The sequence below is a fragment of the Rutidosis leptorrhynchoides genome, chromosome 3 (assembly GCF_046630445.1).
Source record: "Rutidosis leptorrhynchoides isolate AG116_Rl617_1_P2 chromosome 3, CSIRO_AGI_Rlap_v1, whole genome shotgun sequence".
In the NCBI taxonomy this organism is placed as follows: Eukaryota; Viridiplantae; Streptophyta; class Magnoliopsida; order Asterales; family Asteraceae; genus Rutidosis; species Rutidosis leptorrhynchoides.
The window spans coordinates 308,800,025-308,813,646 of NC_092335.1; positions in this window are offsets into that span (position 1 = coordinate 308,800,025).

The following is a 13,622-nucleotide window of genomic DNA, read 5'->3' on the forward strand; positions in this document are numbered from 1 at the left end:
ACCATGGTGCGAAAGTTTTGAAAAGGCGAAATAACGCCGCAGTACGATACCATGGTAGACATCCACAGGTGGAGAGAAACCAGCAGGAAGGTAATGTAGGAGGGGGGAATGAGATGCAAGAAATGCATAGGTTTATAGCTTCTCAGGAATACGAAAATGCTAGACAGAGAGCATTTGAAGATTGGCAAGTTCATCAGAACCAGATCATAGCTCATTGCCAACATATAGGTAGAAACTATATTCCAACACCGAAACCCATCTTCCCTCCTTGGTCGATAGAGATGCAGCCACCATATCCTACGTATGACCCTGCCGAAGCATTCTATAGCACTTATGGTTATGCCTGGAACCCCTATTGGTACCAATATCATCCTTAGTTTACTTATTATTTTTTATTATTTTGTAATTTGTAATTATTGATACATTTAATATTTTTGTTAATATTGTAATCATTTTTATAATTATCTAACTTTTATTCTTAGATTTTAATAATTTTTGAATGTGGGGTAATATACCAAACTTCAAAAATATGTATATATGTTTGCATTTTATCTTATGTACACAACAGGGTAAAACAATGCATTTTCAAATACTGGCATTAAGTTCAGCAAAAGCAACTAATTTTGACGACCAGATGCAAAATATATGTGAAATAACAACAAGACGGAATGAACAAATGATGTGCACCATTTATCATTCAGCAAACAAACGCCAATATATTTGGAAACTTTGGTAAAATTTAATCATTTTCACACAAATCACCCTCAATAATTTAAATTGTTACTGATTTCTTGCAAATGAGGGCATTGCAAGATCTTAAGTGTGGGAAGGGGTTAAATTCTTTCGAATTTTAAAATTTTTATATTAAACACTTGGTTACCATTAAAAATACTAGTAAAGCAGTAGTTGTATTAGAATCTAGTGCTCTCTGATAAAAAAGAACAACCCTAGTCTTATATACTGACTACCCAATTCTAGTAAAAATTTTCAAAATTTTCAATTAAATGAATTCAAATCATGTTTATACATATTTATGAACGATAAAACTAGGTTTTAACACCGAAATTATTGTTACCTCGGAAAGGACATAAATTGAGAAATAAACTAAAATGTTAAAATTCATTTAAAATGGAATAGAGGACGATAAAAAGGAAAATAAAAGCCAAGTGTGGGAAAATTTACCAAGTTATTTTAAACATATGTCACATATATCTGTAACAAATAACTGAAAATACTTTTGCTTTGAACTAAACTAAACTGTTTTACCCGATGAAAGAAAAGAAGAGATGGATCTACACGATGAGTCAATTCCATCACTAAAAGGAAGTAAAGTCTTCCGAAAAAGAAACGCGCTTCTTGATTTAGGTCATGAAGTTGTCGTCCAGACCAGCTGTAGGTTGACGAAAAATCTAGAAAAGTCATCACTAAAATCAGCTGGAAATCCACGGACCTCAGCATTAAACAGGGTCGCCATGTGGTCAGATTTATCCTAACCATGAGAAGGATTTATCTCGTACAATGGGGGGCACCGTGCAAATTAGCTTGATAAGACTAATGAATCAGATCCCCAGAAAGGATAATCTCCTTAAAGATTAAAAATCAGCTTTTAAGACTGATATTACTCAATCCTAGAGATTGACCTTAAAGATTGAGAATTACAAACTCATGGAATTCGATGATATCTAAACTCGAGCTTAAACGAGAAAATATTTTGATCAAAATTACAAACCGATTTGTTTTCTGAAAACCCTATTTTCAATGCGTTCATTACCATTGAACGTAAAATCCTAGGAATTCACCTGGAATTCATTAGGTCACCTGAACTAAATCGGGTGTCAACCGTAAGAACGATGGTTGCATAGCATGGTCAAAGACAGGACTTTGTGCCAGAACGAAAAATTATAAGGGTGAGCTTTACTATTGCTCCTACCAAGGATAGTAATTGCGTCCGACACGTTATAGACCATAATCAAAAGCATGTCACGGGACATTGCCTTAACAGTTGCTTGTTCAACGCTTTCCTTTACAACCGGACGGTAGTTTGCCTAAAGGTAATATACGGGACAAGTAAACTGGACGTGTTGCTTTCCAAATACAAGGTTAGCAAGTGGGTGACACAAAACCGCAAGTTTTGAGCTAAAATTTTCAAATCTGAAACCCACCAAACCCACAAAAATATTTTGCAAACACCGGTAAAGGGTTATTCCGGAAAACTTATCTAGGGTAAAAACTAGATTTCAAAAGATCAAATGTTTTCATAAAGATCCAATTTCCTTAATGGATCTAAATTTTTATAGTCATGTGGGACTGTAAACCATATCGTTACTACCATTGTTTATACCGTCGTATAGAAATCACTGATGTACAAAGTGTGAAGAATAAAGAAGTGATTCTAGTATTTCAAGACGATATTGCTTGAGGACAAGCAACGCTCAAGTGTGGGAATATTTGATAATGCTAAAAATGAACATATATTTCATAGCATTATTCCTCAAGAAAGACAAGCTTTTAGTTGCAATTGTTCTATTTACAAGTGATATTCGTTTAAATAATAAAAGGTGAAGACAAAAGACAGATTCGACGAATTGAAGACGCAAACGACCAAAAAGCTCAAAAGTACAAAAGACAATCAAAAAGGTTCCAATTATTGATAAGAAACGTCTCGAAATCACAAAAGTACAAGATTCAAAACGCAAAGTACAAGATATTAAATTGTACGCAAGGACGTTCGAAAATCCGGAACCGGGACCAGAGTCAACTCTTAACGCTCGACGCAATGGACTAAAAATTACAAGTTAACTATGTATATAAATATAATATAATATATAATTAATTATATATATATTATATATATATTATTAAAACCGTCGGCAGCAAGAAACTCCAAGGGTGTGAGCTGTAAATACATCCTCCGCGACTCGCGGAGTTTGAAGGGGATTTTACCGCGAGTCGCGGAGCCCCAAAATTCAACTCTGGCTATAAAGCAAACCGAATTCTGATCAAATTTCATATTCTATTTCTATCTCTCTCTCAATATATACGTAATATATATATATAATTTATATTTTAATTTTAATTTTAATCCTAATAATAAGGGTATGTTAGCGAATGTTGTAAGGGTGTAAGTCGAAATTCTGTCCGTGTAACGCTACGCTATTTTTAATCATTGTAAGTTATGTTCAACCTTTTTATATTAATGTCTCGTAGCTAAGTTATTATTATGCTTATTTAAAACGAAGTAATCATGATGTTGGGCTAATTACTAAAATTGGGTAATTGGGCTTTGTACCATAATTGGGGTTTGGATAAAAGAACGACACTTGTGGAAATTAGACTATGGGCTATTAATGGGCTTTATATTTGTTTAACTAAATGAAAGTTTGTTAATGTTAATATAAAGATTTACAATTGGGCGTCCCTATAAATTACCATATACACTCGATCGGACACGATGGGCGGGGTATTTATATGTACGAATAATCGTTCATTTAACCGGACACGGGAATGGATTAATAGCCACTAGAATAATTAAAACAGGGGTGAAATTACATTCAAGGGTAATTGGTGTAATTGTTAACAAAGTAGTAAAACCTTGGTTTACACGCAGTCGATAACCTGGTGTATTCATTAAACAAAGTATTAAAACCTTGTTACAATTCGAATCCCCAATTAGTTGGAATATTTAACTTCGGGTATAATAATAATTTGATGAGGACACTCGCACTTTATATTTATGACTGATGGACTGTTATGGACAAAAACCAGACGGACATATTAAATAATCCAGGACAAAGGACAATTAACCCATGGGCATAAAACTAAAATCAACACGTCAAACATCATGATTACGGAAGTTTAAATAAGCATAATTCTTTTATTTCATATTTAATTTCCTTTATTTTATATTTAATTGCACTTCTAATTATCGCACTTTTATTTATTGTTATTTAATCGCACTTTTAATTATCGTACTTTTTAATTATCGCAATTTTATTTTATCGCATTTTTATTATTCGCAATTTCATTATCGTTATTTACTTTACGCTTTAATTTAAGTCTTGTATTTATTTTATATTTTACATTAGGTTTTAACTGCGACTAAAATCTTAAAATTGACAAACCGGTCATTAAACGGTAAAAACCCCCCTTTTAATAATAATATTACTTATATATATATTTGTATTTTTATAAAAGTAAACTAATATAGCGTTGAGCTTTGTTTAAAGATTTCCCTGTGGAACGAACCGGACTTACTAAAAACTACACTACTGTACGATTAGGTACACTGCCTATAAGTGTTGTAGCAAGGTTTAAGTATATCCATTCTATAAATAAATAAATATCTTGTGTAAAATTTAATAGTATTTAATAGTTTTTCCTAGTAAAATATAAACTATTTTATATACACCTCGCTGCACATCAGTTTCCCCATGGGGCCGTTGATTTGGTTAATTCAAATGGGGAGGAGTATAAGGTGAACGGTCATCGGATCTAACATTATGTCGATGGACCGCAAGAGGTGGACGATGAGGTGAACTCATCTTTACCTCTAACGATGCATGAAAATCTTGGTTATAATTGTGTGTTGTACAGTTTGTATACTTTTTGCTTGTGTTTTGTATATTTTATGCTTGTAACAGGTGTGATATGATCAACGTTATGGTTCTGGTTCATGGGAAATTGAATGGGATGAGTAAAAATGAACTATGTGTGAAAAAAAGAGGAAAATTACGTGTCTGGGCATTTGCACGCCGCGCACCACAGAGCGCACCGCGCAATTGTAAAGAAAAATAGCACGTATTTTTTGCTTAATTTCTGATATCGTTTCATGTTATAGTGCGCACTGCGCAGATTTTTCAGCACAAAAGCGCACCACGTATATATTGCGCGCCGCGCATTTCCCTGCTCAGACACCCATCTTTGTTTTAATTAACCCGGATCCGAATTCTTATAACCCGAAACCCAATCGGGTCGATTCGATTTCTAAGGGTTTTTAAGGCTATTTTACACCCAAACTAACACACACAAACACATACGAACGCGCCTCAAGCTAGGGTTTCATCAATTTTCAAACTTTTTGTGATTTTCTCTCAAATTGCTTGTGAATCATGCCTCCTAGGGTCTGTTTCTCTCACTCTTACACTTGATTTCATTTTTATTTGTGCTAAGTTATGCTTTAATTGATGATTATTTGAAGTTCAAGTGTGGGTTTAACCTTAATTCATTTAATGCTTGATTATTCACATGATTAGTGTTAATAATGCCTAATATGCTTTATTTGTATAATGTTTACATGTGATTAGTGCATATTATTGATGCTAGGGTTTGCTATGAGATTAAATCCAATTTGAAGTTTTAATTTGGGGTTATTGTGTGTGAGATGGTTAATTGCTATAATAGAGGTAGTTTATGATAGTGTGGGGTAAAATGGGCGGGTCAAGTGTTAAGTTGCTTGATTTTTGATGTTTTGTGCTAGATTGTTAATGGAGTTGATAATTTGGAGTATGTTGAGTATGTTAAGATTTTTTCATGTGTTATGGTTGTTTAAAAGATGATTTTTGAGTGAGTTAAAGTTTATGTTCATGAATTGTTAAACCGAGTTTGTTTGGAAATTGAATTTTATTGATACTTTTATACTAGCTTTTCATGTAACACGGCATGATATGTGTTGTGGATTTAGTTGGTTTTGTTTGTAAAGGAAAGATAGTGTTAATTTGAAAACATGCTCTTATGTGATGTTCAATTGGAAAAAGGAAAATTAATAAATAAGAGGATGTTTGCGAGTTTAAATTTAGCTAACAGTAACTTTTAAGTTTTTTTGGTTGTTTTGTGGTTAAAATTGTGAATGCAGTGTCAAGCAAAGCGTACTAGAACTGCGTCAGGTGCTTCATCACAATCACAAGCACAAGCACAAGCACAACAAGAGGATCTTAGGGATTGGATTGAGTACGTAAGGAACGAGTATCCGACTGAGTTTGCAAGGATAAATGATAGTGTTATTGGTCTCACTTGGTATTTTGATTGGAGCTTTCTTGAGGAAGCTTAAGTTCGCCGAGAGGTTAATACTATGCTGATGTTGTCTTATAACAACACGATTCTCCGCCCATGGGAGAGGGTGTTTTCGCTTCATGATGATATTTATCCATTGTTGTGCAAGGAGTTTTTCTCTTCGTTGGTAGTTACTAATACCCGCGATCTGAGTGAGAATAATTTTATGCGGTTTCATTTAGGTGGTTAGAATCAATCGTTGAGTCAGTCCCAAATTGCTCGAGCTTTAGATTTATATCCGGAATTGGATGATATCCGACTTCCGAATTATTTGATTAGGACTGAATTTTACAAGTAAGAACCTTTTAGCAATGTTACTTTTTGGGGTAGAATAACTGGAGCTGACATTTTTCATGCAGGGAGAGTAGGTTATGAAAAAATTAAATTACCATTTGATAGGTTGTTGCAAAGGTTGGTGGCTTGTACTTTCAATGCGCGGGTGAATGGAAATGAGAAACCGAATAATAAGGATTTATGGTACATTTACCAAATCAAGAGGGGGAGGCATACTGATATTGTTGGTTCTATCGCTACTTACTTGAACAAATGTGCAAGCGATACGGCTCCGGGAAAGAAGCTTTTAGGTTGTCATTATATTACTAAATTCGCGAAAAAATTGAATGTTGATTTGAGCAGGTTGCGTACTATAGATCAGAGTATGTCAGTGTTTGGTTCATTGTTTTATACAAATGGGAAGATTTTGATACATGAAATTGAGAATCGGTTGGTTATGTATCTAGAACCTGTGGGTTCTGTTGCTGCAGGTACGAGTGCAGCTGGGGCTGCAGGTAGTTCTTCATCGGGACCTAGTACGGGAGCTGGTCTATCAGCTAGTAGAGAATCATGTGTTTCAGTACACTATGGATCAAGCTGATAATGTGGAGTTTCAGAGTGACATTCGCAGGCATACCGAGGCGGTGGAGAGACATAATGAGGAGGTTAGTCGACATCATGAACGGATGTGGCAGAGTCAGCAGTGAACGGAGGAGCTCGCAAGAGATAATCATTATGATACTGGGATGATTACATATGGTGTTGATTGGGGACGCCACAATTCATTTTTATATTATTCTAATTCGGACCAGTATTATGCTACTGCGAGTCAGGAGTCGCGCTTACTACTATGATCAGAACCGTCCCGAGCATCCACCGAGGTATAATGAGAGAGCACCTATGAGGGACGCACATTTGAGGTTCCAACAGGAGTACCCAGACGGGCGTTCGAACAGGCATAGTTCGGGGACTTCAGGATGGCCATTTGATGACTATCAGGGATGAGGGCCTGCGTGCCTCTTGATCATGTTGTATCTTGTTTTTAGACATTTTTATTTGGTTCTGTACTAAGATATTTATTTACTTTGATTATGTACTGTAAGACTTATTTGGGGATAAGGCATTTCGGTTACCGGGTGGTTCTACATTATCTCATTTATGTAGTTCTTTTGTTTTTCTTTTTATTAGGTTGGTTGGTGAAACGAATTTTCAAGTCTGGCATTAAGTTCAGCTACAATACATGATTGATTATATTGATGTGATGATCGGGAATGGACGATGATCTTATGCTGGCAGTCAGTTGTTAAACTCGGTAAGTTTTTACATTTTCTTTCTCACATTACCCTTTCGATTTTAATCTATTTTTATCTCAAGTGATGAGGACATTACTTGATCTCAAGTGTGGGGTGGGCGATGTAAAATCTCTCGGGTTGGTTGTTAATTGAGTCATCATCATATTAGTTTTGATATAAAAAGACTTGACGTTTCAGGGTTTTGGTCGTAACAAAAAAATTGAAAAATTAGGGGTAAAATAAAATAAAAAAATAGAAAAGTTAGTTTAAAAATAAATAAAAAGTAGAAAAACAATTGAAAATTCGACCAAAACCTTAGTTATGAAAATTGGTTTTGATTTGACTTGGTATTTTTATGGCATTTCGTGATTTCAAAGAAGCCAAAAGTGTTCCACATGTTCATTTTCTTGGACATGAAATCCTACGAGTTCGGGAACTCAATAGTAGGTCACTTGTACCAAAACAGGTGTAAACCGTGAGAGAGCGGTGATTGTATAGCGTGATTGTGACCGAATCATGTGCCAGATCAAAAACTTTTGGTTACTTGGTATAGCAGACTTCCGAAACTATACCATTTTATTATTACATCATCTAATGGTGTGATAATGTGGGAAGAGGAGCCTTGAGCTTCACCAGTGTTGTCCTTTTTAGGAACAATAGCTACGTGCTTGTGTTTGTTTAGACAACACAACCCATAGCCAAAAGCTATGGCACCCAAAGGTTTTTGAGATTTATCAAAAGGGTAGTATCTACTTCCTGCCTTTCTTAAAACAAGCAGAAAAGCTTGTCATGTGGGAAGTAGGCAACTAGGAAGTAAAGTCTTCCGACTGTTTCACTTGGTACGTATACCTCTTAAGCTGTATCATTTCATTACCCATCATATCACGATGAGGTACTGTTATAGGTGAAATCTTGAACTTTCAAAACATGTTCATTATTTTGAATGTGAAATCCTACATGAACATAAAAATTCATACGTAGGTCACCTGCATCAAGGCGGGTGTCAACCGTATGAACGGTGATTGGATCATGTGGTCGAAACCAGGCCATACGCTAGATCAAACATTTTAATAGGGTGATCCTCATTGTTTCTCCTAACAAGGATAATGTTGCGTCCGACCACTTTATATAACCCTAGGAGTAAAGTCTCCAAATCGACACACTTGCTGATTCATTTAAGAAGTTGTAGTCCAGACCAGTTGTAGGGTAACGAAAAATCTTGAAAAGTCATTGCTAAAATCGACTGGAAATCTACCAGGCCTCAACATCAAATAGGGAAACTGGTAGTCAGACTTATCTCGATGAGGGAGATCTGTCTTGTCAAATGGGGAGCGTACCATGATACACAAATCTGTGATTAATCAGATCCCCAGTTGGATAACCTCCGGAAAGGTATGATATCAGCTTTTAAGCCTGATGAACTTCAATATTTATGATTGACTTAACGGATTAGATGATCACCTCATGATTATCAATGATATCCGGACGTAATGTGTATCCTCCTAAGCACATTATTTTCTTACCGACATCTCGCGATGTTAGGAACTGTGGGAGGCATTTGCTTGACCAATCGCTGGGTAGCCCGTACGGTTCTTTGGTTTAAGGTTTTCACTTTTTCGGCTCATGACTTCCACTTGTATCCACATTTCATATATTTGAAGACATTATCAGGTTTGAGATTCTCTACATTTATTTGGATTACATATTTGGCACTTTGTTCGAGTTATTATTTTGTGCAAATTCTTTATTTGGGAATGTTGGAGAATTTGGGATTACAAGTGGAGTCACATGGTTAATTTGTTCTATTAAAACCGTACCCATGCTAGTTGCTCATTTGGTTCATGTTCGTTGGTTCTACTTATACTTATGAAGACGTTATCATTTGGTAGAAGATTATTTTCGAGTCGAATTTGCTTGACGACAAGCAAGACTCTAGTGTGGGGTGATTTGATATTGCACATTCCTCATATATTTATCATGGCTATATCTGTCATTTTTAGTCCATTCTGATACGGTTGTGGTTATTATTCGCGATTATTTGAAAGATTATGATTTGATGAGCCAAGAAGTGTTATTTGTTTGATTTATGGAGCTTATGGCGAGTTTACAGCAGTTATTATGTTGTCGGGTGGATCGGATCGTGATTTATAGAGTTATATGTAAAAACTGGAAGGAATTGCTGAGTTTCCAGGTGCACGCCGCGCGAAAGCATGCGCACCGCACGTTTCTGCTTCAAAACAGATCAGTCAATCTTTTATTTCGAACAGAAAAATTCTTTTAGAAGTGCGCACCGCGTGTTTCAGGTCGGCCAGATTTCTGTTGCTATAAATAAGGTCCAGTTTTTTATTCCAAGGGTTATCTTTTCAACAGCCGATTTTGGGAGCAAAAAGGGCGAATTTCAGTCACTTTTGGGGAACTCCAAGGCTACTTTAACGCTCCAATCATTCCGTTCTTGAGGATCAATCCAAGCACTCACCAAGATTCATCGTGTTAGGTTGATTCTTGATTATCCAACAATGTTTTCTTTATTATTTATTAGTTTGATTTCTATTGTTGCCATGATTATTGGCTAAGTTATTTAATGTTTGTCTAGACTTTTAAACCTATGTATAGGATGCTACTTATCAGTTATTATTCTAATTTATGATGATTTGATGTTTGAATTAGAGAACGATTCTTATTAAAGCTAGACTTTTCGATTCAATTGATTGTGTATTTGTTTGATAGGACGAGAGTTCATTAATTTAATACATAAATTTACAATTGGTTTATCTTAATTGGTTGTTTGCTTACTCGGAGACGAGAGTAAATTGAATTCAAAAGGTTAGATGAAATAGGGGTGAATCATACACAACGAGAGTTGGTGTGATTGTTATTCGAGTCTTCATCTCAGTTGAGATATTTGGTCACAATTAGGAGGTCTTAGGCTACGGAGAATTCCGTGTCGTGTAATTCTAATTGAAGTGTTTGCACTGGGGAATTCTAGGTGAACCGACTAGGTAATTCACATATGTTAGATCGTATCTGGGGCTTAATCTTAATGCATCCAACACTAGGTGCAAAAAGTCTAGACGAATATTCGTTCTTTTATTGATTAAAACTTTCTTACTTTTATTTGTTGCTTTAAAGCTTAAATCGTAAAATACCAAAAATATTGTTCTTTTCTATTTTTAAATCAAATCTTGATTTGGCTAATCGTTAAATAGCCACAAAAATCATTATCTCGTACTTTCAATTTTCCTAGATTAACTTAGTTTGTTTTTATTAGTTACAATCTTAATTCTCACGTTTAAACTATCCTTGGAACGATTTTGGAATTACCAACTTATACTATTGCACGATCGGGTACACTGCCCGTTAGTGTGTAGTAATCTTTAAACCGCATTTTCAAGAGATAATTTATATACTAGATTTTACACATCACATTTGCTAAGACCCATCAGACTTTCTTTACACTGGGTTAGCGACCCAAGTTTTATAGCAGACCTCCCTTAGGATGGTTGCTTTTACCAGCTTATCCACTTCGGCTTTTAACCATTCACTCATTTTAGGTGCCATACCTCTTTTCTTTTGTCGCACCGGTGTTATGATTAGATTAGCATTGAGCTTATGCTCTGTGATTTCTCTTGGAACTTTAGTCATGTTCGCCTCAGTCCACGAACATATCCGTATTGGAGGCTAATATATCGTGAAACTTGAATTTTATTTCGTCAGATAAGCCTCCACCAATTTTAATCTTATTATCAAGGTAACATGGATTAGCAATAATCATACAGCTACGCAACTATTCCTCATGATTTGGTTGCTGATCTTTTTGCTTTACCGCTGAACAAATTGTTAACTATTTTTCTGACATGATTGTTGCAATACCTAAAGGTGTTGGGAATTTCACCAGGTCATGGATTGTGGAAGGAATTGCTCCTAACTTTTGCAAAGTCGTGAGGCCTAGAAATGCATTGTACTGTGAGTATGAGCGTACGGAGAATTCAACAATAGTGTTCCTAACCATTTCCTTGTTGTCCTCATCCACGATTTCTAATTCGAGTTCAATGACCTCTAATGGCTATGCGGATTCACCAGAAAATCCATGTAGTGAGATTGATGGCGCAATTAACCTTGAGCGTACAGATCCTGGTAGTAATATGAAGCAATGCTCATATATATTATCGACACCACTGCTAGTGTCTACATGTAGTCGTTTTATTGTATAATTGCAAATTTTAATGCGCCCCTTTATTGTAATTGGGGTGTCAGATGGTTCTTGTGTAGTTGCGCGAATAATATAGGAATGTTTTTTCAATTTTCTGGTGCTTCTACTTTTCGTCGTTGGCCAATTCTTCTACCTCTTTACCCTTCGATTCACTTTTTTCTGCCAATGGTATCCTTTTTCTTGTTTTGGCTTATCACCTGGTGGTTTGGCAGCTTTCTTCAGGTGTTGTAGTTTTCCTTTCTTGAGTTCTACAACCATCCTTTCTATCAATTGCCAACATTTATCAGTCACATGACTAAAATCTTTATGGAAATCACAGAACTTGCTCGTGACTTTCTTCGCATATTCCGAAAGAGGCGTGGGGTGATATCGGCAAAAAAGTCACGTTTTTACCCTTGATATTAGCCCCATTTATGATAAAATAATTGACTTTATTATCTAAATAAGAATTTATTTGATTCATTTGGTAAATTATGTCATTACGAAGGCTATGTTTCAAGAATCACTAAAAACGGGGAAAAACGAGCAAAACCGGCTAAGAAGAATATCTCACATTTAAATAAATTATTTTATAATTTTTGGAACGAAAACGGTGTGGGCAAGAATCGCTTAAAATGGACAAGAAACGAAGAAGTTAGAGCGAAAATGGTGAAATCATGGAAACCTTATAGAAAAACGGCCTATTAAACGGCCTGCCGCATTAAAAAACAGCCTGCCGCAATAAAAAAAGGGCTGTCGAAGAGCCAAAAAAATGGGCTGCCGGAGAGCAAAAAAATGGGCTGCCGAATGTATGTAAACTGGTCGACGAATTGCAAACGTGCTGTCGATCAGCTTATTTATGAAAATGCCATCAACTTTGCTTATAAAAGGAGGGCTTCATTTCTCATTTCAACACACCTTCTTCACTTCTCTCTCTAAATATCTCTCTACTGTCACTCTCTAGTGATCAGTAGTAGATTAGTTCTCTCTCTACTTTCTCTCTCTAGATTTTAGAGAGAGAAAAGTACAGAGATTAGGAAAATAATTCTCTCTATTGTCGCTCTCTAGTGATCAATAGGAGATTAGTATGTAGTTAGTCATAGAAGCTATCAAGCATTGTAACGATATGAATATTATGAAGAAATACAAGTATTATTCTGCCGACATTATTCAGTTTTATCTATCCTTTCTTTTATTAACTTTTTATAATATTCTTATTCGAAGTTTGTAATTTATTAATATTAGAAATGCTTGTTGCCATGATGTGTGAGTAATTAATTGATTGTTTGCCATGATTTAATAATGTTAGTTTGGGATGATTATCATTTCGTACTCGATTTCTGTCTATGATATTAAACCTCGTTATTATCGTCCTTCCACCAATAAACGTGATTAAAACCTTTTATAAAGTCAACAATTATAAGGTAATTAATTATCTATGTTTATACATTGGTCAAGGTATGAACCCATCGGAAATACTATAAATTATATAGGGAATTACCGTATGACCAGATCAAGACATTGGTCAAGAGTATAAGACTCGAGGAAATATTGTTGCAACATTAGAGTACAGTGTTGATATACTATAGTGAAAGCATTTCGTATGCCCGAGAGACATATTAAATCAATGTGGCTAATGTGTTATGATCCAAGTCGGGTCATACCCAATAACAAACGTACCGACACCTTATTCGTATTTGATCTTTACGATTGGATCGTTGATTAAATTACGCGACACTTGAATTTTAAGAAAATGGTTTCTTAAACAATATTACTTGATATGTGTATATATATGATTATGGAATAATTATATAACAAGT